At 43.3% G+C, this 24,484-nt stretch overlaps 1 protein-coding gene across 4 annotated transcripts in view; it reads left to right on the forward strand.

Moving 5' to 3' along the window:
• Positions 1–13,615: 13,615 nt before the first annotated feature.
• Positions 13,616–24,484, forward strand: part of LOC147027841 (rho guanine nucleotide exchange factor 18-like) — a 242,726-nt gene continuing 231,857 nt past the window's right edge. For 2 of the 4 annotated variants that reach the window (XM_085877505.1, XM_085877507.1), the window contains exon 1: positions 13,616–13,738. The gene's annotated coding sequence lies outside the window, so the exon portion shown is untranslated. The remainder of the gene's footprint in view (positions 13,739–24,484) is intronic. The other 2 variants (XM_085877509.1, XM_085877506.1) reach the window with 2 other exon arrangements.

Genomic DNA, 24,484 nt, shown 5'->3' on the forward strand with positions numbered 1-24,484 from the left:
TCAGGGGTTACCACGAGGGGGTCCCTCAGACTCTCTCCCTGACCTCTGGACCTGAGGCCGCTAGCTACGAATAACTCCGCAGTCCAGCGAGTTGCTGGGCAACCGCAGACACTGATTGAAGTCATGAAACCAAATGGGGTTTTCGCTCCTTAATTGCCGCCATTAGTTTACCGGTGGTTTATTCGTCTCAATTGGGGAACCACACCCTCAACGTCAACGTGTTTATTTAATATGTATGGCCGAGCGAACCGTGGATGAACCTTCGGCATCAGTACGAGCAAATTTGTGGGGTAAAAACCAGTATGACATGCACATTATGTCGAACCAATTACGGAAAAGACATAAACGAGTAGGTCTGCAACATTTAACAATTGAAAAACAAACCGTTTATTGACACACAAGCAAGTATCTACAAAGTCATCAAAAGGAAATCAAAGAGCATGACATGTATTTACAAACAAAGCAATAGAAAGGCAATTTACAGAAAAGACACAGAAGAGCAGAATCTTAACCCCAAGCACATTTTCCTCCTTAAACACAGTATACTTATAGAAGACATGGCACCATCACTCAAACTGGGAAAGTAGACGAGAGTATGAGAAGATAGACGCAGGGCAGAGTATTGGGTTGACTCCTCTCTTACCAAACACAGACAATGTGGGCATGTGTCAATCCCAAAGTGAAGGAGGGGAAAAGGTGGGAGTGATGAGGGATATGGGGGTGTCAGTGCGATGTTGGGACATGATGTGAGGTGATTGGAACCACCAGGTTAATAGTTTTCATGCCGCTGTCTGCCCTCCGATTCTTGCACTAGCGACAACTTGTGCAGAGACACAGCAGCAGCCGATGGTAACTCATCCAGGAACACATTGCAGATGTAACTCGATCAAGAATACCGTGCAGATGTAACAATACTGGTTTCCTCAGTGACAAGGCCGTTTTCCCCCAGTGGTTCCGTTCGTTCGGTCTCGTGACTCAGGCTTATATTGAGACTGGCTCGGGCATGGTCACAGATGCTCAGAGGTTCTTCCCACCTGCTCGTGGTTGCTTCTGATTGGTTCTCCACTTTCCGAATGTTCCAGTCTCTTCCAGGAAGATCTCTGGCGACAGACTGGCAACTACCCTTCTAGAAGATTCCTCTGCTGTGGTTATTGCCATTTTAGAGCTGGGATCCCTTTTCACCATCACCAGTGTTTGTGTGGTGTTTGCATTTTGAAGGGAAAATGCAGGGAGGAAAGGAAAAGGGTTCATTTGAACGTGAGGACTGAATGTGTGTTGACTCAGGAATGATTAGCTAAAGTATGGTTCGAGGGGTGAAAACTGTCAGGGAAATGTCAAGTAGGAATTGATGAATGAAGAAGGAAGGTTTCTGAGGGGAGCCTCGGAAATAAAGGTTGTGAAGGTAAAAGGATGAGGGATTGGAGATGGATGGGTGAATGGTGGATTGATGTACTGCAGGATTAAAAACCGAACTGATGGATTGAAGCAGATTGATGGAGTGAGAAGGTTGAAGGTGGGTAGACAGGGGGAAACATTACACCAGGGTTGAAACTGACTATCTCACAACTAATTTCCCTCCAATTTCCTGGATAAAGGGCAAGGGTCTACCTACAGACAAACTAATGAAACAAGCCGGTAGGCGACATGGATAGTCGCTATATAATTGCATACTAGTCATACATTTTTTGACAGATCGGGTTGAAAATTTTTGACGAAGAGGTTGATTATAGTGCGCATAAAAGCGCGGAAGCCGATTTTTGATTTTCGAAAAAAATACATTTTTCGGATTTTTTCAAAAATTTCAAAGTCCCGTTGCTTGAAAACGGTGGTGTCCATAGCAACGGTGCTCAAAAGCACACAACTCGATCCTGGCATGAACCTACCAGTCAAGTTTCATCAAAATTGGTTGACTCCTCTGGCCTCCAGAGCTGTCCATTACATACAAACAAACAGACAGACGGAAAACCTGAGACTAAGGGTAGTCTAGCGACCACCCAATAACTGTGTGGGGAATTCCTACATGTTCATGGTTGTTCTCCCCGGGGTCCATTCCCACAACCACAACAATACGTTTATTTGGCTCCGGGGCCACAAGATTAATTGTTCGAGAGTTTTGCATTTGTTGCTAAAAGGAGAAGTGTGTACTTGCTATCCACTGCTGCCACTCACTGGTATTAACAGGAAATGGTACAAAGTCGACACCTGTCATCCACAGATTTCTTTGCATTACCTATACTTTTGTGCATCCCTTTTGCATCCAGGAACACAGCAATTGTTGTTAACCAGGCTATATTGTGGAAAATGCTGAAAATTATGTTTAAAAGGCGATTTGACTTGGAGATTTTTCCTGAGCAACAGCAGATTAAAAGAGAGTGCATGCGCTGTTAACAATCGTGAACAATCTTTCGTCATTTTGAAAGTCCTGTATTACTGCAGACAGTTTATGTTGGTGCATCATCACGTGGTGCTGGCCATGAGCAAGACCAAGTTGGTTACAGTGACGATGAAGGAAGGCTCTCCTCACATCTCGCATTCAATGCCTTGATGTCCACAAAATTTTGAAAAGGAAAAACTTCATTATGCAACCAATGCCAGGTTTATTTTTTATTATTTATATATTACTGCCCTCCCGTTTTCACTGGAAGGGACTCCAGGTTTGCTGTCTGTCCGTCTGTCCGTCCCACCTCTGGTTTTTCAGACTTTTTCTCCCAATACCCCTTAACATATTCAACTGAAACTTTGTACATTGCTTCATTATGATAAGTTACAGATCAAGTTCGAGTTTCAGGGCGTTTCAATTTTTTTTCACAAAGTTATGCCCTTTTGGACTTTGAAAATATCACATCGGTGGGGGGTCATGCATCGCAATGCAATTCTCGCTCTTGTTCCTTTTCTTTTCAACAGTTATATGTTCCTTCCTCACAGTCTTCACTCTTCACCCCATTAATACTACATGTGTACGTGCATCATCTGATCCCGTAATGATGCCACTAAGCAGGCAGAAGTCAGTGGAACTATGCTTCTGCTTGTGCACAAATTTGTCCCATGTTGCGAAAAAGATTCCATCATGTTGTGCTGAAGAAGTTTGAATGCATCGTGTGACACAACTCAGATTTTTCAAATTGTTTTAAAGTCAGACTCAAGATTATTGGACCAATTTTCCAAGCTACTCATCATGTGCTCTCAGCTTCATGTAAGCACACATCAAGCTGTGAGCTTGATTCAGCACATCATCACAGCCGTAAAAACAAGCTGCATAAAAATGTTTAATGATGCCATTTTTAAACGCTATAATTATTCTTTCATTTGCACAACCCATTGTTTAATGGTTCAAGATGTTGTTGGTGGTGCCGTGACATGTTTTCCTTTCATAAAATATTCAGTCTTCTTATTCCCGCGCTTTTGAAGAAAAGCGGGAATATTGTGATTGTCTCCGTCCGTCCGTACGTCCGTCTGTCTTACCCTGTAACTCCTCCGACACCGTTTGAAATAGGAAATTGAAATTTTGGGACATAGTAGATATATGTATGGGGAATAGGGTTCGAGGGGTGAAAACTGTCAGGGAAATGTCAAGTAGGAAGACATGGTTAGGTGTCAGGTCAGGTTCGATCAGTGACCTGCTACAGGTACCATGTAAACCTGTACTAACCTGTTCCATGGTCGGGTTGTCGGCGACTAAACCGTCTCCCACACCAGGTTTTCTGGTGAGGAGGGTGTTTGGATATGGACACCCAGCAGGATTAAAAACAAAACCTGTCAAAGGGCGGAGGAGCTTCTTGTGAGCCAACGGCCATCCATATCTAGTGCCCAACTGTGTCTGCGGACGTCCTCCTGCTGTTGGGTTACTTTTTTATTAGGAGGTTGGTGGCAAGATTTGCACTCCGGCCACCGTAAAACACTTCATTCTGCAAAACACAAAAACGCAAAAAAAATCTGAAAACCCACTCCGTGGGAGTACCTCCTGTGCAGCTTCCCTTCGCAGGGCAGCTCACCGGATGACGGGATTGGGGCAAAGCCTTCGGGACCCCCAAACTTTGATGATAGGAGGGAAACCACGGGGTAACATCCCTGGGTCAGATTGCGGGAGAGTGTGTCGGAGTGGTGCTGAGGTGTCGTCCACGAGACGGTGGTCTCCTTGGGTTAACGTGAGGCGGTCCCTTCGGGTGGACGCCTGGAATGTCCCATCCCTAAGAGAGGATGATCACCTGTCTTTGTTATCATCTGAGCTCAAGCGTTTGGACATCGGCATTGCAGCTCTCTCTGAGGTTCGGAGACCGGATTGCGGCGAGATAATGGTGGGTGGTTAAACCTACTATTGGTCTGGTCGCTCTGATGGTTACCATACCCAAGGACTTGCTGTAGCTGTGTCCAATAAGCTGACCCCAATGATAATTGAGGTGACACCGGTCAACGAGCGTATTATGAGATTAAGGATTCGTCACTCCTTCGGTGTCATTTCCCTGGTCTCTGTTTATGCTCCGACTGAGGCGAGTGATCTCACCGTGAAGGATGCATTCTACGCCACGCTCGAGTCTGTGGTTGATCAGTGCCCCAGACGAGATACACTTCGAATCTTGGGGGATTTCAGTGCATCGACTGGAACTGATAGGGATGGCTATGAGGTGTGTGTTGGTCCCCATGGGTCAGGAACTATGAACCAGAATAGCACTGAGTTCCTTGACTTTTCAAGAAGTCATGGACTTAGGGTGGCTGGTTCATGGTTTCAGCGCCCACAAGCTCATCGCTGGACTTGGTATTCCAACGCTGGCGGTGTGGCAAAGGAGATTGACCATGTCCTCGTTGATGGTCGCTGGAGGATGATCCAGAACTGCAGGGTCTACCGGAGTGCTCAGTTCCTCAATACTGACCACAGGCTTGTTGTAGCAACTCTAAAGCTGCACCTTAAATCCTGGAGAATGGTACCATCCCAGCCTAGGCTGGATGTTGGCAAGCTCAGGGATGAGAGGGTAGCTGAGGAGTTTGCGAACAGGCTGAGTGGACACTTGGGGGTTCTGCGTGCTTTGGGGGTCCTGAAGAGTTGTGGAGCGCCTTCAAGACCACCGTCCTTGATGTTGCCGGTGGATGTCTTGGAACTCACCGCAGGGCAAAGAAGAATTTTGTCTCTCATGGGACACTGGATACCATTGACCAGAGTCACAGGGACAGGCTGAATCGCAGAGCTGAGCTGTTCAGGGAGCTGAGGCGTGAAACTGTACGTGCACTGAGGGTGGACAAGGAGGCCTATGTGCGAGGAATATGTGAGGGGGTAGAGCATCACCTGTGGACAGGTGATTCTCGTTCCGCTTACAGGGGAATTCGCACATTGCGTTCATCCAAGCCCATCCCTCGGAGTACTGCACTTCGAGCAGAGAGTGGTAGGCTCTTGACAGAGGAGTCTGAAGTGAAGGCCCGCTGGGCCGGTTACTTTGAGCGGTTGTACCAGGCTGATCCTCCAGCTGTCGAGTTGGATGTCAAGGGTGTTACAATCCATGTTGCTGACCCTAGAATCAACTGTGGTCCACCTTCGCTTGTGGAAACATGGGCTGCGGTGAACAAGTTGAAACGGGGCAAAGCTCCAGGGATCTGTGGCATCCACACTGAACTTCTCAAGGCTGGTGGAAATCCTGCATTCACGTCGTTGCATGCAGTTTTGTGCTCTGCCTGGAACACAGGCATCATCCCAACTGACTGGAAGAGGGGCCTTGTTGTTCCTTTCTGGAAAGGGAAGGGTGATCGCCAAGACTGCAACAACTACCGAGGGGTGACGCTGCTCTCAGTGCCGGGCAAGGTCTTTGCTCGGATAATTCGTGATAGGGTTCGCCACCATCTGCTTGAGCACCAGCGTCCAGAGCAGTCAGGCTTTACACCAAAGAGGTCAACGATTGACCGTATCCTTGCTCTTCGTGTCCTCACCGAACGCAGACGAGAGTTTCGGCAGGGGCTGCTTGCAGCCTATGTTGATCTCTGTAAAGCGTTCGATTCAGTGAATCGGGATGCCCTCTGGAGGATTCTTGGTCTTCGTGGGGTGCCACCAAAACTGATCGATCTGATGTCTGAACTCTACTCTGGTACTGAGAGTGCTCTGAAGTGTGGTGGTACCATCTCTGACTTATTTCCAGTTGTTACTGGAGTTTGTCAGGGGTGTGTACTGGCCCCCACACTTTTCAGCACTTGTATGGACTGGATTTTAGGGAGGATGTCGGAAAGATCAAGCTGCGGTGCATCGTTTGGGGATGTCAAGATCTCCGACCTTGATTTTGCAGATGATGCAGTCATCTTTGCGGAGACTTTAGACATCCTTTTGGGGGCCCTCGAGGTGCTGAATGAGGAGTCGGAGCCGCTGGGATTACTGGTTTCTTGGGTCAAAACTAAGATCCAGGCTTTCAATGACATCTTGGATGCTGCTGTCCTGTCTGTGCCTGTTTGTGGTGAGGATGTTGAGGTCGTGGAGAGATTCACTTTCCTCGGCAGTGATATTCATGTCTCTGCTGGCTGTGAGTCAGAGGTCAATAGACGTCTGGGTCGGGCCTGGGGAGTCATGGATTCACTGGATCATGGGGTGTGGCGCTGCCGGTACCTGTGCGGGAGGACGAAAGTCCGAGTCTTCAGGTCCTTGGTGCTCCCAGTCTTGCTCTATGGATGCGAGACTTGGACTCTGACCAAGGATCTGAGACGGAGACTTAATTCCTTTGGTACCAGGTCTCTTCGGAGAATCCTTGGCTATCGCTGGTCGGATTTTGTGTCCAACGAGCGGTTGCTGAGAGAGACTCGGATGAGATTTGTTACCTGCATAGTCCGTGAGCGTCAGTTGCAGCTGTTTGAACATATGGCTCGTATTCCTGACGCTGATCCTGCTCACCAGATTCTCTCAGCGAGGGAGTCTCGTGAGTGGAGGAGGCCAATGGGCCGACCACGTGCCTCATGGTTGCAGCAGGTTGACCATCATCTCAAGGAGATGGGGATGGGCCTGGCATCTGCCTGGGGGATGGCCAGACGGAGGCCCCTGGAGTACCGGCAGAAAGTGGACGCAGTGACGTGCTGTTCTGGCACATGCTCCCATACCTGACCTGTATGGGGAAGTGCACAACACTTTCGGATTTTTTATATGACCCCTCGGGGCCAGGTCAGAGAGGTTGGGGTCATGGGGGTCGATTAAAAAATTTAAAAATTGTCATAGCTTTTTAAATCAAACATATTCATGAGTTATACATTTGACAACATTTTTTTAAACACATGATGATCAGAGGGTGCTTGGGGGGGGTAGGGGGTGCTTTGCGTTTAGGGGGTCAAAATAGCTCCTCTTTCACCGTTTGAGATAGGAACTTGAAACTTTGGGACATAGTAGATATATGTATGGGGAAGTGCACAACATTGTCGGATTTTTTATATGACCCCTAGGGGCCAGCCAAGAAGGGGTGGGGTCATGGGGGCTGATTTTTTTAAAGTGTATTTACCATTGTACATGGTAAATTATTTTACAAAAAACTTACTTATGTGGCCCCCATGAGTGACAAACAGTCACAGGTTTTACTGTATTTATCTAATTGATTATGAATAATTATAATTAATATTATACACACTTCATTCCTATGATTAAATTGATGCACAGTTCTATATTGCTGGACAGTGTTAAATTAATGTTTCATGAAATGTTGACATGCTTGCAATGACTTCTGATTTAGTAAACATCGTAAGTCTTTGGTCATAAAGCACATCAAATAGAAAAGAATAGTCAATCCATTTTGCAAGATAAAATTTCACCTAGCGTTAATGGGACAAAGCAGTGCGTGCGGGAATATGTAATGGTGTGCCATCGACAACGCAGTTCTAGTTTTATTATATTTTCGTAACAAGGTGAAGACAAAATTGTTCCTTTGTTAATTTTTTTCTTTGTTTGTTTGCTTCTTTGTTTTCTTTGTTTGTTTCTTTGTCTGTTTATTGGCTAGTCGATCTATCTACCCTTATTGTCAGGTTTTCCGTCGTTATGTCTGTCTGTCTGTCTGTCTGTTTGTCTGTCCTGGCCAGTACTCCGTTAATCGTAGGCCGATTTTGATGAAACCCTGGTGGTAGGTTCATACCATGACCGAGCTGTGCGCGTTTGAGAACCGTTGCTATGGACCCCTCAGTTGCCTAGCAACGGGCCTTTGAAATTTTCCAAAAAATCTAAAAAAATTAAAATATCGAAATTCAAAAATCAAACTATGATCATTTGTGGGCAACACGTTCAGCCTCCTTGACAAAAACATTCAGCCCGCTCCGATGAAAACTGTCGGAGAAGATAGACTTTGAACGAACCCTGGTCGAAAACAATAAAAAAACAAAGTTTGTTATGTCTCAGACACTATGAGTCAGTCATACATGAAACTGGTATGGAAGGTTCATGGTATGTCCTAGTTATGTGTGAGAAAGAACCGTTGCTATGGACGCTTTTGTTGGCTAGTAACGGCTGAAAAACGACTAAATTCGACTTGATCTACTACCCATGTCTGCCTACCGGCTTGTTTGTTTCTTTGTTTGTTTCTTTGTCTGTTAATTTTTCTTTGTTTGTTTTCTTTGTTATCTTGCCAAAACGAAGTTTTGCAAGATATGTTATTCAGCTTGTATGTTTTTTTTTTTTTTTTTTTTGTTTGTCTGTAATCACGTATAAAAAATTCTGCAGAGCACAGTTATCATCGGAAATTTTTGTAACTTCCGCATATCAGAGGCCTATAGAAGTCCCTTTCAGCGCATAAAATTTTGAAGGTCAAGGTCAAAGGTCAAGGTCACTTTGTCGCAAATCAGGGGAGTCGACGAAACCCTTATTTTTTGAGTAATTTTGATTGGATCGTCTTCAAACTTCATGGGAATATAGTTCATGGTCTGGCGCTCAGCTGATTAATTTTTGGTGGCGATTGGCCTTGACCTTCATATGTTTTTTATTTTTTATTTTTATTTTTATTTTTGTCTGTAATCACGTATAAATCGCTCTGCAGAGCACAGCTATCATTGGAATTTTGTTAACTTCGCATATCAGAGCCCTATAGAGGTCCCTTTCAGTGCATAACATTTTGAATGTCAAGGTCAAACGTCAAGGTCATTTTGTCGCAAATCAGGGGAGTCGACGAAACCCTTATTTTTTGAGTAATTTTGATTGGATCGCCTTCAAACTTCATGGGAATATAGTTCATGGTCTGGCGCTCAGCTGATTAATTTTTGGTGGCGATTGGCCTTGACCTTCATGGTTCGCGCCTCAGGTCAAACATATTTGACCCCAAGGTCAAATTTTCAAGTTTTAGGAACCATATCGTGTAGTACCTCAAATTGAACACCTCGATGAGTGCTTTCTAGATATGTCAAGCTTGAGACATTATGACGTCATTTGGTGACGTTATGAGGCAAAAGCATATTTTTCATGGTTACTCTGTAGAACGATTCTCATCGGAATCTCTCGTAGGCAGATATTCCTTAAGGAGTCGCTCCTGGTGAATAGCAGCTCTGTTCACCTCAGTGTGACCTTAAAGAAGTCACACGTGGTCACCTTTTGGCAAGATACGGGTCACCTTGCGGGTTACATTGGTTTTTTTGTTTGTTTGTTATTCGCATAACTCCACTTAAATGTTATTTGCATAACTCCATAAGCAAGGTGTGAGGCAGGGCCAGTCCAGAGGGGAGAGCAATACTCCATCAAGTTGTGGATAAAGGCCTTGTCAGTGGATAGGAGCTCATGTGTGCAAAGGAAGGACTTTGTTTGACAGAGAATACCCAGTCATTGGCTGGCTTTGGAGGTCAACATTGAAATGTGGTTTGCCCAAGAAAGAACATGTTTGATAGTGAAACCCAGGAGTTTAAGTGACAACTTCCTCAAGAGTATTGTTCAGAAAGTGGATGGGAGGGTTTGCTAGACGATCTTTCGGACAGAGATAATGAGAGCGTGAGATTTATCAGGATTGAAAGACATATTCCAAGTGTTTGACCAGTTTGTGATTTTGCGAAGGTCAGAAGAGAGGGAAGAGGTCGCTGTTTGCCTATCTTAAGGATGAAGGATGAGGGTGGAGTCATCAGCAAATAGATGAACAAGATTTTCCAGAAATTCAGAGAGATCATTGATGAAGATTAGGAATAGGTCTGGGACCAGAACCCTCACTGCCTTGAGGCACTCCAGATACTTGATCAGACATGTGAGCTGATGCTGTCCGGTCCAATTGCAGAATCCGAGTCGAGGTTTGCCAGAATCTTCTCCACCTTCTCAAGTACAAAAGAGTCCAAGAGCAGTTGGGTATGATTGGTTAGGGTGGGTGCAGAGAGCTAGGGGTTGGTAGGTCACATGACATTCGCTTGGCTAAATGGAAGAAGCCTGATGTTGGCTTAGTGGTTAGGGTGGCTGGGTTGGGATCCTAGGGTCCTGAGTTTGAGTCCCGTTGGACACTGAATTAACACCACGTGGGGTTGACTCAGCCTGTCATCCTTCCAAAGTTGGCAAAATGAGTACCAGTGTACTGGTATAGGATGCACAGCATCAGCAGCATAGTTGTACCCCAATAAAATGATAGCTACCTGGCAGCCAAGCTGTTTTATGCAAGAAGAAGGCTAAAGGGAAGATCCTTGATCTCCTTGAGGCAAAGTAAGAACTATCATTTTTCAAAAGATTTTGGAGGAAAGCCATAATGGAACCAAATTGTCCTCCAGGAATGTATCAGAAAAATAGGAAGACTTGAGAAGTGGATTACTTTCATCGCAAAACTTTTATTGAAGAGCAGTGAAAGATGATAATTCTTAGCTTTTTGAGAACCATAACAAGGAGCAAGACTTCACGGTAAGCTTCCTGAAGTGACTGTGCAGTAGGTTAAGGTCAGACAAAGAGAAAGGAGCTATTACATCTACCTTTAACCCGATAAAAATGTGTTACTGTTACAAAGTAGCAAGCAATAAAACTCCAGGTGCTGAAGGCCTATCTATGCAGGTTCATAAAGGAAAAACCAACAGTTTGGACTTGGTTCAAGAGGTGATCCATAGAGGTGAATTGGGAGGTTGAAAAAGGGAGGGAGGAGGGATGTGTTTAGTTTGAAGAAGTAGGTGAGGGTTGAGTGGATGTGTTTAGTTTGAAGAAGAAGGTGAGGAGGGTTTTCAGTTGGTAGAGGGAGGTAAGGTGGGGGAGGGAATATGCTTGACTCCACTTGTAGGTGTTGTGTGAGAGGGACTTCCTAGTGGTTTGATAGTGAGAGTAACAGGATAATTTGTGGTAAAAGTAGGTCCAGTAACTCTCCTCTTTTAGGAAATGCAATTCATAATACTGTGAGAGGTTGTGCATTATCACCTTTCCAATTTTATTATCTTGCCAAAACGAAGTTTTTGCAAGATCTGTTACTTGGTAAGTTTATTATCTTGCCAAAACGAAATTTTGCAAGATATGTTAGTCAGCTTGTATGTTGTTTTTTTAAATATTTTTTTTTATTTTTATTTTTTGTTTGTTTGTCTGTTATGTAATCACGTATAAAAAATTCTGCAGAACACAGTTATCATCGGAAATTTTTGTAACTTCGCATATCAGAGGCCTATAGAGGTCCCTTTCAGCGCACAAAACTTTGAAGGTCAAGGTCAAAGGTCAAGGTCACTTTGGCACAAATTGGGGAAGTCGACGAAACCCTTATTTTCTGAGTAATTTTGATTGGATCGTCTAAAAAACTTCATGGGAATATAGTTCATGGTCTGGCGCTCAGCTGATTAATTTTTGGTGGCGATTGGCCTTGACCTTCATGGTTAGCGCCTCAGGTCAAACATATTTGACCCCAAGGTCAAATTTTCAAGTTTTAGGAACCATATCGTGTAGTACCTCAAATTGAACACCTCGATGAGTGCTTTCTAGATATGTCAAGCTTGAGACATTATGACGTCATTTGGTGACGTTATGAAGCAAAAGCATATTTTTCATGGTTACTCTGTAGAACGATTCTCATCGGAATCTCTCGTCGTATCGGCAGATATTCCTCAAGGAGTCGCTCCTGGTGGATAGCAGCTCTGTTCACCTCAGTGTGACCTTAAATAAGTCACACGTGGTCACCTTTTGGCAAGATACGGGTCACCCTGTGGGTGACATTGATTTATTAGTTTCTTTGTCTGTTTATTTTTCTTTGTTTGTTTTATTTGTTTCTTTGTCTGTTTATTTTTCTTTGTTTGTTTGTTTCTTTGTCTGTTTATTTTTCTTTGGTTGTTTCTTTGTTTTCTTTGTTTATTTCTTTGTCTGTTTATTTTTCTTTGTTTGTTTCTTTGTCTGTTTATTTTTCTTTGTTTGTTTGTGTCTTTTTTTTTTCTTTGTTTTCTTTGTTTTGATTTATATTGGTATATTTTATTGCACATTGTTGCTAACGTTTGTGAAGAATGCAAGCTTAGTTTGTGTTCAACAGTAATACAACAAAGCAAACTCAAATTCTACTTGTCGATGTCTCTCTTTTGGATTGCTGAGATTTGAAGGGTGACCGTCGCGTGTGCGCCTCGGCACGCGTGGGAACCGTACGTGCAACGCACGTACCTGCGGAGGCGTGGTCCAACAGGGCCGGACGGTCTGATTGGCTGAATGGACCGCAAGGTGGGGCGATACTTCGTCCAGGTGGAGGGGCACCAGCCATGCGGCTTCGTGGCCTTGAAGTTAATTAACGCTTGATGTCACGGAAACAGGTACGCAGACGTATTATTACAAATCACGCAAATCCACAAAGCATTACGCACACGTACTCCCTGCCATTGACGTAGCAATTAAAGAAGAGTCAGTCAAATGACGTGGCAGGTGTCATCACCTGCCAGGTGATGTGGAGAGATGGATGCTTTGTGACTGTATACAGGTTTTAACATACTGCACTGTATTGAACTTTCGCTCTGCATTCCCACATTCCCCGCGGTGATGTCACCAAGTACCTTGGTATAGCTTATTATTATTATCATTCTCCTCCTCCTCCTCCTATTAAACCCCTGCAGTACATCTTTAATTGGCATAACCAATTTCTTTTTCATTGAATGGAACTTGAACTCTGACGTTTTATGGTTTGTGACGTCATGAAACAAAACAGGCGTGAACAGTGGACCTCAGCCGCGGTTTGTCGTCGTGTTTTTGTTTCATTTCGCGCTCAAATCTGTTTTGATGTTTTAATTTTGAAATTTTGAATGAGAAACGACTTCTCAGACGAGCAATAGAATTCGATTTCGATGCGTTCATCGAAAATATTTACGCTTTCTTCGTGTCGCAATAACTCGACCACTTATTCTTTGACAAGTTTGAAACAGTTGAAAAAGTTAACTTTTCAAAAGTTTGTAAAGTTCATCAATCACGGCGTTAATTGAACAAATGGAGGCGCCTCGCCGGTTCTGTGTCCAAATGTGTAATAATTTAAAATTCCGTAAACTAATTACTGGTGACTATCAGCACGAATTATGCCCGTCGAGCTTTTTCACGGACGGAGGAAGCGGTCGCAATTCGTTTGGCGAGCCGAAGGCGCAGTGCTCCCTGTCGCGCGAGCCGTCGTCACAAAGGGGCGGGGAAGTGGGCGGGGACGTGGGCGGGGACGTGGGCGGGGAAGTGGGCGGGGACGTGGGCGGGGAAGTGGGCGGGGACAAACGCGAGCACGTGGGAGGAGAATGAACCTCCTGAAGTCGGGAAAGCTCGTTCACAATCGATGCATTCTCGCCACCTTGCCGGCGATTCTTGCGGCTAAATGAGCTGCAAACGGGGGGTCCCATTCGAACTCGTACCCCGGACTCGCCGTACCGGGTAAGGGAGTCACACTCGAACTCGGTTAATACCCACTACCTGTCTCCTATATCGTATACTGCTTCACTCATAAACAATATATATATATATATATATATATATATATATATATATATATATATATATATATATATATATATATATATATATTGAGTTACATTCCCACAGTGGAATCATATCTTAACATTGCAAACCCTCTTGTGTGTCTGATGCGGTCAAAGTCTTCTCCACCACCCGATTCAAAGGACGTGTGTTTGTACTTTGAGTGAAGTTTTGTTTGATGTTGGAATTCTGTCTTCACGACCTTATGATCCCCGCACCTCGCTCTGATCTTCCTACAAAGGCTGTTATGGGTGAGCAACTTTAAGGACTCCCTTGGTGGTGATTTCCGAGCTCACGGCTTCATTTCCCATGAGCTTGAGCACCTTACTGTCCTCACATATTTGTGTGTTGTCACGTGCTCGAACATCTCGTCCACAATGGCTAAGTCGAGGAGTGTCGGACGAACTCTTCCGTTTTTTAAACTTGCCAAACTCGGACAATATCGAGCTTTTCTGCCTTTTAAACAACAAAAACTTTCAAACAATGTTAAACAATCGATTGTGACGTCAGAAACAAGATTGTTGTCACATTTACAACAAACGTTACAGATTATTTATAATAAATGTGGCTCTGTCAAGTTCCCATCATCATGTTCAACATCATGTCATGTTCTCAAACGTCATCTGTAAAAAAGAAATATATATATATATATATATATATATATATATATATATATATATATATATATATATATATATATATATATATATATATATATGGAGGCATACATTGTCTCCCAACATACTTTGTGACAAGTTTTCGATGCAGATTAAAAACATTCCAGGTGTAGCCTATTGGGGTGTCCTTGGGGTATTGTTTCGCTGATTTAGTATGATCACACAAGTAATGATGATGTTGTTCATTTCACTTGTTATCATACGACGAGGGCCTGTTATGATACGTCGTTCATTTTTGTTATGTTTTTGGATACAAAGTCAAGGGTCATGGAAGAGCGAGAAAACTGAGCACATCCGGATACAACACAACAAAAAGGAACAGAGAGAGAGAGAGAGAGAGAGAGAGAGAGAGAGAGAGAGAGAGAGAGAGAGAGAGAGAGAGAGAGAGAGAGAGAGAGAGAGAGAGAGAGAGAGAGAGAGAGAGAGAGAGAGCTGGGGGAGACAGGCAAATAAAGGAAGTGTGGAAGAAAGAGGGGTTGGGGAGGATGTATGGGGTTATGGGGTGGACAAGATAGACACAAAAACAAACTTTCAGGAAGGAAAAACTGCAAATTTGGAAGGAAGTGGGCTTGGGGTGGGGGAGATGGGGGAGTAACTTGTAACACGGGGGGGGGGGGGGAGAGGGGTAGAAAAGATCATAGTTTTGGATGGGGGATGATCTGAGATCGTTAACAATCATTCGTCATTTTGAAAGATCCGAAGGGTAGAATGAGATTGAAAATGATATGGAAGTTAATTCCACAGGTGGGAAATCATCGGAACAAGCGAGTGGAGGTGAGCAGTGATCCCGGATTGTGGGAGTTTCACCGGAAGGGGGTTGATGGTGGACCGCACAGGTGTCTCTCTGTAGACACCTGTGTGGGCAAATCGTGCAAATAGACCACTTGTTCATCTTTCATTTCTCCTATTAAGGAACTATCGGGACGCATCAAATGCAAATAAGCCATTCGGCCCAAAAGTCCTGTGCTGCACCTGTGTTCGAGTACGTATTTTCCAAAAATAAATAAATAAAAATTTCAAACGACCTTTTATTTACAGTTATGCTTTGTTCATAAATATTTCGCACGTACATATTTTCAGTATACTGCGAGTTTAGAATGTCGATGTATCGTTAAATTGAGCTTGGAGGTGCTCTCGCCCCAGGTGTGAGAAGCTCGGTCGAGGTGCAGCTCGATAGATATTCCTGACGTTTGTGGAAATGTGGTTATTTACTCAGGGGTAGTGTTTTAAGTAATCTCAAACGCGTTGAGGTTGACTCTTGTTTGTATTCGCATCAGACTTTTGTGTTCATGTGAATGTCACACTGCCTTGTTTGACCTCACACAGGTAACGTGACCATGAATGTTGTTGTTCGGTTGAAGCAGAAACTTTCAAAACAGTTACGTTCCAGTCCGTTCTGTGTTCTCGCACTTCCACGAGCCTCGACTTTGTATGCAAATGCAATAACCTAATTATGCAAACACTTAAGTTCTTGCTTGTCAGTTGAACTGTCTCAACTAAAAGAGAAGGAAGGAGGCATTTCGATACACCCTCCATTCTGTTCCTTCGTGTATATAATTTGTAGATAACCTGATATGGCTTTGAAAGGCCAGACCCGACCGCAGACAGGACTGTGCCCTTCGCGCCAGTGCTTGCGTGCCATTGGCAGAGAACGTTGCCTCGCGTGCTTGGGATAATGAGCGGGTTGCCTGCGTTAGCAACCGGTGCTAAACGCCTTCGGGGATCCTCTGTACATCCCCAGTCTGCCCGTGATAATTTCCATCCAGCCACAAATCCACTACCGCCTTGCACTACTCAGCAGGCACCCAATCTCGGGCCAAAATCGTACAAGTGTTTTGGAAAAACCTGAAGTTGCCTTGGAAGGATTATTATTATTTTTTTCGCAGGATTACGTATGGTACTTATGATTACCGTAGCCTGCAGTACATAATCCAGCACACTAATGGGAATTGTAAAACGTACAGTATTAAAGATCGCAGCATCGCAGCTTGTGCTGTATATCCACCATGATGCTTTAGATTTTAGACCATATTAACAAAAAAAAAATTAATAAAAGGATCATAAGAAACTAGTAACAACAAAGGTGTTTCACATGACATTTGATTTTGATGATGAAAGCAATTTCTACAACCAAACAAATCACTTTATAATGTCACCTGATCTCTCACTGGATGTTTATTATTCAAGTTGTGAAATGGGGGAACCATAGCAGTTATATGCCTGGTGTTGGCTTTAAGGTTAGGATGGTGGGCTTGGGATCCTGAGTTCAAATCCCACTCGGGTGTTGAATTAATACCTGGTGGAGTTGGCTCAGCCTGTCATCCTTCTGAGGTCAGTAAAATGAGTGCCAGATTGCTGTTATCCTGTGTCGGAGTGGCGACCCGTCCAGGATTGTGTCCAATAGCCAAGGAGACTGCTGAGCTAGCACCAATGCTCTACACAGAGTATGGTCCCAATGGATGGATGGCAGTTGTTGACCAATCCATCCTGTCTTTTTGCTTGTTTGTCTTTGTCCTTTCGCCCCATGTTCCTCTCTCTGCTCCAATTTGGTGTCATGCCCTCTTAACGATCTAACCCTCTGTCACCTTGCTATTTCATGAGCTTATACCAGCATACAAAAAGCCCATACGAATAGGTTGATGCGTATGCTCGAGCCAAGCAAAATATTTCATAATTTGCAATTGGTTCTCAGCCAAAGGCCTACTATTTTGAAAGATACCATGGGTTATTTAGCATCCACCTACCAGGTAATCAAATGGAAAACCAAATACTGCATTAGAGTCATCATAATGAACCCAAATAAGCAAAAAAAGCAAAGATGGAGTCATCAGGGGGAACCTGGATAGGATTCGAGTTTCAGCCGCTACTTCTCTACCTGCAGACTCATCCAGGCATGGCCAAGTGAGTCTTCCAGAAAACTTTCAAAGCTCTGCAAGAATTCACTTCTCCCAGGACAGATAGATTCCAGCAACAGGTGAAAGCTACCAGACGTCCGTCAGGTTGTTCGTAAGACAACCTGCTTAACCGCCTCTCCAAATGACAACGTGCTTCATGAGGCAGCACCTCCTGCTGTCACTGCACTCTTCTTGTGGAAGTCAAATCCTATTTCCCTCAGGGACAGATTAGGCTAAATGATCATTGGGATTCATTGAGGTCCAAACCTTGGGCTCAAATTGCATGGGTTTTTCGAAATGGAGACCAATTAAGAAGCTCGATTTTGGACTTCTTCTTCTCATCATCGTTTTGTTTTTCATGTTCACTCTCATTTTTGATTTTGATGAAAAAGGCCTCAAACATGTTGGCTTAACATGTGCCAAGCCGTGCATGACACAGCCTCACGTGCGACTACATTAACGTGTTTCAATATTTTTTTCCATCACTCTGGGGATGTCTTTCCATCTGTTGCAAGTAACATGAAATCTGAGACATCAGATCATATAATCATATTGCATTAGTTTGCAATACTCATGTGGGTAACCAAGCCTGCTGGTTTCGTTCACCGACTAACCATGCCGACACAGACGAGGGATTCTAACGAATGGCAACCAGCTCTCAAAACATCACATCCTTGCCTCCTGCCATGTTATTGTGATTGAAACAGGTGTCTTGTCCCAGTGTTGAAGTTATCAGCTGCTTGGATCACACCTTGTATTATGTTGTCTCGAGGTTGGCAATCTTTCCTCTTGAATTTTTTTGTTCTGTGTTCCATCTATGTCAAAGTCCATTCATTTGATTGTGCTGCATATCCTCTCGTTTATCTACATGCATATCATGTGGTCTCGTTCCAGCATAGAAGTGCTGTATTGTTGGGCATGCTGTCCTTTGGATGGGGGCGGGGGGTGGGGGGGTATGAAGCCAGACCTTTTACGGACTGCCTTTCATTTGTGAATGTTAAAGATCATGCGGTGTCTTACATGTAAGCAGTCCCATGAGCAATATTCCATATCCTCTGTATCAATCAAATAAATGCTTGTCTCCTCATCAGGACACTTCTTAGTTTGTAACTGCCAGAGTGGGCCTGGAATGCTGTTTCTCTTCCATGAGCCTTGTTTTTTTTTTCAAAAACAATTATTAAGCAATCATTTGGAATCAAATAATATGAAATGAAATACAAAGTAAACAGGACAGTGCATCGAGAAACGCAGAGCTTCCTTTGGGAAGAAAATTACAAAAGATCTGTGAACGAGTCATCGATATTGAAGTTTATCCTCGCGTGAACGCACTCATCGATAGATACACAGTCCGATTACAATAGCCTTTCCTGTTATAACCCACCCTATTGTCAACATTAATTAAAAACATGGATACATCTTTTATTTTTTAGAGGACACTAATATACACCATTTAATCTCAAGGCAGATAATTTGGCTAGGGTACCAACAGACTTCCAGGTGACGATTCTTTGGAATCTTTAATGTCCATAACGTAAATGCAGATGGGACAGCTGCCTTCACATCTTCATCCGTGCACTGAGATGCAGCACTCTCTTCTGGCATGCACCAAAATGGCGTCAGAAGTAAATGCACCGCAAACTATCCAGCTGCTATACCTCATTCTACAATACCCAGACCTTCCATGGAGGTGTGAGGGGGGGTTTTTTCTGCAAAATATTTATTAAATGGAAGGATTGAACCGTCTGGCCAGTAGTTATGTTCGTCTATACTCGATATTCTATCTATAATAATAATAAATGTCAGTTAGTGTGTGTGTGTGTGTGTGTGTGTGTGTGTGTGTGTGTGTGTGTGTGTGTGTGTGTGTGTCCATAACTCCAAAACCATGAAACCCAGGGGCCCAAACTTTTCATGCATACTCAGGGAACGCCAAGGGAGTGCGTTAATGAAAATCTGGTATTTGAGTGAATTTAAACATCCATTTTGAAGATAATGAACAACTTACCTTCATGAAAGGCTTATCCTTGGAAGCCAAACTTCACCTCGCAAGGGTCTTCGCCACCATCATAATTCAGCCTACAAAATGCCTTGGAACAGGTCGTAATGGTTTCTGCATGATTGAGCTGCAGACCTACGAATCGCTGTATACAGCACTGATCATTGATCGCTCATCTTCAGACCTACCAATCACTTGCCAGGCCAGCAGTTCCTTAACAATTGATATTTGTAAGCCATGGCGATGCAGTGCTTGCTTGAGTGCTTAAGCCACTTGGTGAGTGCTCTACAAGCTGCTTGGTTTGAAACATCTGTTTTTTTAGGTCATCTCTAACGAGAGATGTCCATTCATTTGTAGATAAACGAGAGGATATGCAGCACAATCAAATGAATGGACTTCTCTCGAGAGATGACATCTCTAACGAGATGACCTAATAAAACCAGTCTCGATGTCCGTCCGTCCGTACGTACGTACCCATTTTTTTCTTCCGATTTTCTTGATATTTGGTATGTGGGTAGATGTCGATGAGGGATGCACAAAGGTTTGACCTTTGACCCGATTGAAGGTCAAGGTCAACGCCAAGGTCACTCCAAAGTTGTGAAATCGTCCATTTTCAAAATCTATCTCCTCCGCCGTTTATGATCCGATCTTCGAAATTCCTTCGGATTCTGATAATATGGAACAATATCTAAATTTGGCCGGGCCGGTTTTTTGAAATTCCTCCTGGTTATCAAGTCACGTATCTTCAAATTTGAAAAAAATCGTCAATGTGATACGGTCAAAAAAAAATTCGCCCAATCTTGATGAAACTTGGTATGTAGGTAGGGGTCGATGAGTGATGCACGACGGAATGACTTTATACACAATTGAAGGTCAAGGTCAAGGTCAAGGTCACTCCAAAGTTGAAAAATCAGCTAATTTCAACATTATCTCCGCCATTTATTATCCAATCTCGTTACTCCCGGGTGTTTCTCTGTACGTTAAACCAAAAGACAAGACGACATCAAAGCCATTCTAAGCCGATCAGAGATCCACATCGAGAGAGCTTCAGAGATGACCGTCACCCCCAACCGGGGGTAATTTTTTTTTAATTTCCTCCGTGTGCATTTATTTCAAAGTATTAAAGAGGTTGGGATTGATGTGTCGGATCTGTCAAACATTTTAAAAGAGAGCAGGAAATCCATCAAGTATGATGAATTACCTAATGGCTCCTTCATTCATGTGGCGTTTATAGAGCCTCACAGTGGATTCAGACAAAATTTGGGAGACAGTTTGGGTGTGTGATGTGGACAAATTGATTAGATTTTGGTGAAGATCTGGATCTGGATCCGGATACTTGAAGTTTTTATTTAATCACCCTCTCCGAAGGAATGGGTATTGCATTTGGGTCCGCTTGTTTGTCTGTTTGTTTGTTTGTTTGTCCACACAGAACGTTCATGCTTTTCTCCACAACCACTTGTTGGATTGAGACAAAATTTTCATCATTGGTGCAACTACTCATGTAGAATGTTGTAATGATAAATTTGACGTGGTGTGGCAGCCATGTTGGAAAAACGGGAAAAATTTGGACCTCTCTTTCTCTGAAAACACACCAAGGAAAAAATTGAAACTTGGCACATGGCAGGTACTCCTCATGGGGAACGAGTGTGATTTTTTTTTAATGATGTCATCAATGCCTTTGTTATGATGTCATAATTGCATGCATATATATATATATATATATATATATATATAACGCTATATTTGATCAATATGAACATTTTTGAGGTTCATCTAGGGATAAAATAGTCCACAAAATTTTTTTGATGACGTCATCAGTCACGAGTTTCGGCAGTCATATTGTTTTAAAAAAAAAAAACCTTCAAAAATCTTCTCCGAAATGGCTGAACAGATCGAGGCGAAAGTTTACACATATGACCGCCTATCCACGACGAACAAAAGCTTTACACAGACAGCATCATCAGCCACATGGTTTGGCAGCCATATTGGATTTACCCTAAAACATATAAAAATCTTCTCCAGAACAGCTGGACAGATCGAGGAGAAACTTCACCAAAATGTTTCCCAAGGCATGCATGTACAAGGTTGCTTAGGAATAATTGATTGGTCACATGGTTTTGCAGCCATATTGGATTAAAGGAAAATATTAAATAATGTTTTCTCTGGAACTGCTGAATCAATCGATGTGAAACTTCAAAATTTTGATCTAGTCAGGATTAGAGAATGCATGTTTTAAATTTCAACTTGATTGGACACATGGTCTGGCAGCCAGAATTATTTAATTTTTTGATATGGGTTTTTAATTTTATTTTTGTTTTTCATAAGGCTCACCTGGCTGTGCCTTCATTGGTTTGAGGGGAGAGGAGTAGCAGCTGAAATGGGAATCCTATCCAGGTTCCTTCTGATGGCTTCATCTTTGCTTCATGCTTGTTTGGGTTCCTTTTGATTACTCCAATGCGCGACTGTACCTATTTAGTCTTCCATTTGATGTGAATTGAATTTATTTTGATCCCATTCTGAATTCAATTGAATTAAAAAAAAAAAACGTCATGGGTCATGTGTCCAATCAAAGCGGGATCGCCTCAAAGCGGGATGTCTTGGGACATGGTTATAACTGCCAGCAGTTTTAAAGTGGCAGTTCTAGTTATGTCTCTTATTAATGACAAAACACAAAACTACACAAATACCACACAAAATACACCGCATATAACTCCACAAACACCACACAACATACCATACAAATCAAGTCCTGGTGAGGGTCTGCAATCTCTTATTGCTCTTTTTCTTGTTTTAAGTAATTCTTCACCATGGAGATAGAGACACAAACGATATATAGTTTGTGTGTCGCAGGGGTTACGCAGTTTATAATCCATAAATATCGCAGGGGTTATGTTCCTGGAAAATGCCGCGACAGTTAAAACCATGATATGTGTTGTTCGTCTTTCGGCTGCTCCCGTTAGGGGTCGCCAAAGCGGATCATCCGTTATGATCCGCATAGTGATTTGGCACAGGTTTTACGCCGGATGCCCTTCCTGAAGCAACCCTGGTCGCCTCTTACGACACAGGGATAAGGATTGGGTTTCGCCATGATTCCGGGATGCAATACACCCTCTCATAGCGTGGCCCAGCGCAGAGCTCCCGTCCTCAAGCGATCCTCCAACCCAAGCTTCCGAGTAGCCAGATTACAGGCGCACGCCACTGCGCCCAGTATAGTTAAAACCACGATATGTATAGTGTTAATTCATAGGCAAAAAAACAAAAACAAAAGTTCATAGGCAAAAAAAAAAAACATAAATTTTGCCTGGACATGTCCGAGCCAAACTGTCCGGAGACAAACATCGCCCGGATATGTCGGGAGACATACACTGCCCGGACTTGTCTGGAGCCATGCTGTCCAGAGACAAACACCGCTCAGACATGTCCGGAGACGAACTCCCGTTTGGACATAAACACTGTCCGGATATGTCCGGAGACAAGGTCCCATCCGGACACGTCCGGAGACAAATCCTGCTCGGACACATCCGGAGACAAACACCGTCCAGACATAACCACCATGAAATATATATATATATATATATATATATATATATATATATATATATATATATATATATATATATATATATATTAGCCTGGTGTTGGCGCAGTGGTTAGGGCAGCGGCTTGGGATCCAAGAGGTCCTGAGTTCAAGCCCTGTTGAGCCACTGAATTAATACACCAGGGGGTTGACTCAGCCTGTCATCCTTCCGAGGTTGGCGAAATGAGTACCAGTGTACTGGGCTGGTGTATACCCCGGTTAAAAAATAGGTGTACCATATCCCTGTGTCGTAAGAGGCGACCAGGGTTGCGTCAGGAAGGTCATCCGGTGTAAAACATGTGCCAAATCACTATGCGGATCATACGGATGATCCGCTGTGGCGACCCCTAACGGGAGCAGCCGAAAGAAGATATATATATATATATATATATATATATATATATATATATATATATATATATATATATATATATATATATATATATATATACACACGTTTGTTCAGTTCAACACTATGGTACAATGGTAATTTATGGGTTAAAAAACAAGTGTGTGTTCATTCATTGTGGAAGGAGGAGGTGGGAGGAGGGAGAGCAAGAGGTGGGTGGGTTGGTGGGATGAGGGAGAGAGGAGACAGTGGAGGGGTGGGAGGAGGGAATGGATGGGGTGTGAGTCCAGAAGGAGGAGAAGGGGTGGGAGTCTGAGGGAGGGGGTGTGGTGGGAGGAACGGGTGGGATGAGAGAGGCGAAGGGGTGAGAGGAAAGACCTGGCACTGCCTGTCAATGCCGTGTACCTTTGCTAGTACTATTGACTTCATGAAGCCTCATGGCACACAATGATGAGTAAAATGGTCTGTCCCCTTCATAGTGGTATATACCTTCATATTCCAGGAATGGTCTGTACCCTTCATAGTGGTGCCATAAGGCCATAAGGCTCCCCCTGCTCTCCCTCCCCCCAAAAAACTCCAAAAACAAATAAAACCAAAAATATAATAATTATTTTAGAATATTAATAATAATATAAATACATATCATTTGTCATATTATACAGGGTGAGCCACAAAAATGTACACAATTTAAATTTTTTTTTAATCTGCTATTTTTAGCTGAGATCATATAACTTATCTGACACATTAAGGAACTCATAAAGTTCTGTTTGACTCCAACAAATCTTCAAAATGTCCTCTAAGTTCTGCACACTTATGAATACATGTGGAATCGTTTCTGAATAAAGATTGAAGTGTTTCATGTGAGACTCGAAATAACCCTCGTTGCAGCATCATTGAGTTCAAGACTGTTCATTGGGTTGTCTTTAAAAACATTTTCCTTCACAAATCTCCACCGAAAAAAAAATCCAGAAGTGAGAGGTCAGGAGATCTTGGAAGCCAAGGAAATCCAGATCGGTGTGAAATCTGCCAGGAAAGTGATTATTGAGCATGGACAAGCGAGCTGTTTGTGCAGTTGTTCCATCCTATTGAAATGAAGCACCAAGAACGTCTCTCACATGACTCCAGAAAAATGTGTTCAACATGTCTGCTTCATG

This window comes from Eptatretus burgeri, chromosome 4 (genome assembly GCF_056783735.1).
Source record: "Eptatretus burgeri isolate ZD-2024b chromosome 4, Ebu_testis_v1, whole genome shotgun sequence".
NCBI classification, from domain to species: Eukaryota; Metazoa; Chordata; class Myxini; order Myxiniformes; family Myxinidae; genus Eptatretus; species Eptatretus burgeri.